Below are 4,495 nucleotides of genomic sequence, written 5' to 3'. Positions count from 1 at the left end.
AAAACACAAATAAGTAAAATAAAAAAATAAATTTATTCATCATAAAAAAAAATACTTACCCATTGAGAATGATCCAAATATTCAATAATGTGTTCTTCAAGTAAAATAAAATTACGAACTATTTTTTCTTCTTCCCTAACTAAAACCATAAACCTTCTTCTATTCTTCTTCTTCCTCCCTCACGAACCCTACTGCAAATATTCACTCCAACACACCCTCAACCAAGTAAAAATCTTGCTTCACTCGCAGTTTGCGTTTTGTTTATAAAGACCTGCTTCAATATTCTCCATGCACATGTGTCGTCCATGCAGCAAGGGAGCCTGCCAATCGCAACTTGCGTTTGGTGTGTTCCGAGATGGTCAACATGGCTGGTCATGTCTGTATGCAGGAGACAAAGAATACGTTTCGAGACGTGGCTGTCCCTTATGTAACACCCTCACTATCAGAAGTCACGCTTTCGGCTGCGCTACTCTGATAGCAAGAAGTATTACGACTACTTTACATACTAAATACTAAAATAGGAGCCTATGACTCGACACTGTATTGCTGATTTCTTTAAAAATCGAAAATAAATACTTTATCTTAAGAAAAAAAAACAGACATAGATTCATATACAAAACATCTTACATAGATTCATATATAAGACACCTTACTGGCAGTGCTTTTTCCGGCGACGGCAGCGGATTTTGGGCGGCAGGAGCTCGGTTCAGAAGCTTCGGTGACTTAGCAGCAACGGCGGTGGCTCCCCATCTTCTCTTCCGTTCACATTTCCCCTCTCTCAGACCAGATCAGTGGCGGCTGGGCTCGTCAACAACGGCGGAGGATCTCAACGGTGGTGGCGCATGCAGATCGGCGTCGGCAGCAGCTTCTGACGGCGACTGGAGCTTCGGCGATGACTACGGTTCTCCCCGGTGGCTCTGCTCGACGGTGACGGACCCGGAGGCGGCGACGATCACACGCGCAGCAGTAGTAGCCCACGATGATGACGGTGGCGGCGGCTTTGCACGGTGACGACGGAAGCTTCGAGGATAGTGACCCGCGGCCTCCTCTCCTTCGCATCTCTGTTTTCGGCGGCGACGCAGCGTGGTGGCGGCGCGACGGACGGTGGTGATGCCGCAGGTGAGACGACGGTGGTGGTGCGGACAGCTCCTCCTCCCCTGACGCTCTCCCTCCCTCACGGTCTCCCGCTTCTCTTCCTCGATTCGCAGCTGCCTCTTCCTTCTCTTTTCCCCTTTCCGTTTCCCCCCTTTTCTTTTCTTGCTAAGGTTTCTATGAGTGAGGGGTGAGGGTGAGTGGCTGGCGGTGAGGAGTGGGTGTGGGTAGGGGTTAGGTAAAATTAGGATTAGAGTTAAATTTGGGGATATTAGGATTAATTAGGATAGTTTAGGTAATTTTAATAAAATTAGGGATATAGGATATTAATTAAAAATCTAATTTAATCCTTTAAGTTTATTTTTAAAATAATATTTAATTATCAATTTGTTAATTAACTTCCAGTTAAGTATTTTAATTTAAAATTAGAGATAATATAATTAATTTTCTTTGTCTGTAAAAATTAAAAATATTAAATTTCAAAATCTCAATTATTTAAACCAAATCATATAAAATTCTTAAATTTTACAATTACTAAACTTTATAAATTACATATAGAAAATACCTCAATAATTATAAAATTTGAATAAGAATCTTAATTTATTCCAAATTCAATTAATCAAAACTTACTTTAATTATCTTTAGTAAAGAAATTTCTGAAATTAAAGTTATAAATAAATAATTAAACTTGAAATTAATTTATAATAAAATTTTCAAAAATTCTGGGACTTACACCTTCTTGCCAAACACAGCTTACGTTTTGTGATATACGTAGATTTTTTGTTTTTCGTTCCACTCAAAATGTTACCTATATTTTACAAATTTGACCATAGCAGCTTTACATATGTGAATAAAACGCCATACACCAATATACCTAAATATCACTATTTTTTTATTTATTAATAAATTAATTTTTAGAATTTTTGGATATGTATTTTTTGTTTCTTTTGGTTATTTTGTTTTAGATGTAAATAAAAATTTAAGTATATATAATTAATTTTACGTAAAATTAATTGTACATAAATTTTTAAATTTCATGATAAATGTATGTGTTGTACATTTGTGTGCCTTATAAAGTTGAGAAACTATCAATGATGTGTTTGTGAAACACGTTGGAGAGGATAAAAGTGCGTTTAGCTTTGAACGTTGTTCTTTGATGTTTGGCAACTTTTTTCCTCACGTGATTTTGCATCCCAAAAACTCGTTCACTAGAAGTAAGAAATTATAGCTTCTGCGTTTACTCAAACGTACGTTTAGATTTGTTGCTAGTTATTATTGGTTTTTTCCATAATTTTTTTTAAATAAAAAATACTGAGAGTATTAAAACAATTATTCTAATTTTTATGCACTGTTTACTATTTGAAATTTTTATAATATGTATTATAGTTCCTATTAGAATATACTTAAAAAAATAATATTATAATTTAATATTATATCTTTTTAGTAATTAATTAATTATTTATTTAAAAATAATTTTAATTAATATTATCTAAATAATATTTATTTTATCAAAATTGATTTTAATAAAAATTGTCAAACATAAATTATATTAATACAAATTTACTTCTACCCAAAATCAATTTTACAAAATCACTTTGATCCAAAGTTTGACTAACGTAAATCCAACAACACACCAAATGGTCAACAATCTTTATTTTCTTTGGTAAGGTAAAATAATAAGACTATTTGCAATTAAATTCCATGTGTAACGACAAGACATGGACCGTGCCCGTCATTAATACTTTATCTTTTTTAATAAATGATTAAATTCGTGGTTAAAAATATTTATTTTTAATTTAATTTCCAAAAATTTTTTAGTTAAATTTAATTTTTAAAATTTTTAAGTTAATTACATTAATTTTTTTGTTATTTTTTTATTAATAGTGTTAAATTTATTAACGTAATATGTTAAATAATATTACAGTATATATTTACGAATTATAATTGATTATTAAAATAATAAATTAATAAAATTAGATTAAATTCATTCTAAATTAAGAGATTTTAATTTAATTTAATTTTATAAATTTATTATATTAACTACTAATTAAATTATACTGTAATATTACTTAACGTGTATATCAATAAATTCTAACGCCAGTAAATGACGTTAGTATCTTTAAAAAATTAATTTAAACATTTACTCTTATCTTCTCTTTAAAAAGAATTAAAGTCAATGTTTATTGTATTATCGAGCCGCGTATTTGCAAATAGTAATCCGTAATGTGCACCATTTTTCCATTAAAAAAATAAAACGAACTAAATTAGAAAAAGGGAAAGGTAGGTGATAGAGATGAAAGGGAAAGAAAAAGAAGCGAAGAAAACGACGAGACTGACCGTCGCGTGAGGAGTGTAGGAAATGGTTTACGTAACTCAACTGGGATTTATATGCGTGTCTTTTTCCCCTCTAACCACGATACTTTTTCTTCTTAATTTTTCAACTTGAGCAACCCCTAAGCTTTTTCAACCATATAGTATAACTGTATAAGATAGGGTTAAAAATAAATATGAAGCATGCCACGCCGATAAATTAGACCCATCAATCATAGACAACGACAATCCCTTCTCAGTCAGGCGCCTAAGTATTCGAATTCACATCAAAGTATCATCGCTTCGTAAACTAGACTTCATATCAGTACCACAAAATACAAAAGCAGAAACCAAATTTTCGTAAAATTTATTGGAGTGGGGTTCTATGCAACATTAATTTCAACTCTCTCACCGGTAATCCTTGTTTCATTTGACTCATCTTTTTTTCATTAATCTAATCCATAGTTAAAGGTAGCGGAAAGGAAAATAAAAGTTAAAAGAAAAGAAAAAATAGCTGACACAGAAATGAATTCTATTCATTTAATCTTTTAAAATGTAATTTTGCACCAAATAAAACTTTTTATTAAAAAATTAGAAAAATCTGATATTCTTTTTTTAAAATAATGATCGTTTTGACTTTTTTATGCATTAAAAAAACTAATATACTTAATATAAAATAAATCTATAAGTATATTAACTTTTTAATGTACTATAAAAGAAAAAAGATAAAGTATACTTTTTGTCTTTAAAGTTTGGTAAAAATTTTAAAAATACTCCTAAATTTTATTTTATTTCAATTTTGTTCCAAAAATTTTCGATTTACATCAAATATACTTTCGATGACTAAATTTTCAAAAAATTTAAAACCAATTTAACAATAATGCATAAAAATTATGCTGAATTTGTTTGTGTTGAGAGTTGTTCTTATAAAATTGTTGTTAAATTTGTCTTAAATTTTTTAAAAAATTAACCATCAGAAGTATATTTAATACAAATAAAAAATTTTTAAAATAAAATTAAAACAAAATAAAATTTAAAAATATTTTAAAATTTTTAACAAACTTCAAAGATAAAAAAATATACTTTATTTTAA

This window comes from Arachis ipaensis, chromosome B10 (assembly GCF_000816755.2).
Source record: "Arachis ipaensis cultivar K30076 chromosome B10, Araip1.1, whole genome shotgun sequence".
In the NCBI taxonomy this organism is placed as follows: Eukaryota; Viridiplantae; Streptophyta; class Magnoliopsida; order Fabales; family Fabaceae; genus Arachis; species Arachis ipaensis.
The sequence above is the reverse complement of the archived record's forward strand: the minus strand, read 5'-3'. Positions refer to the sequence as shown.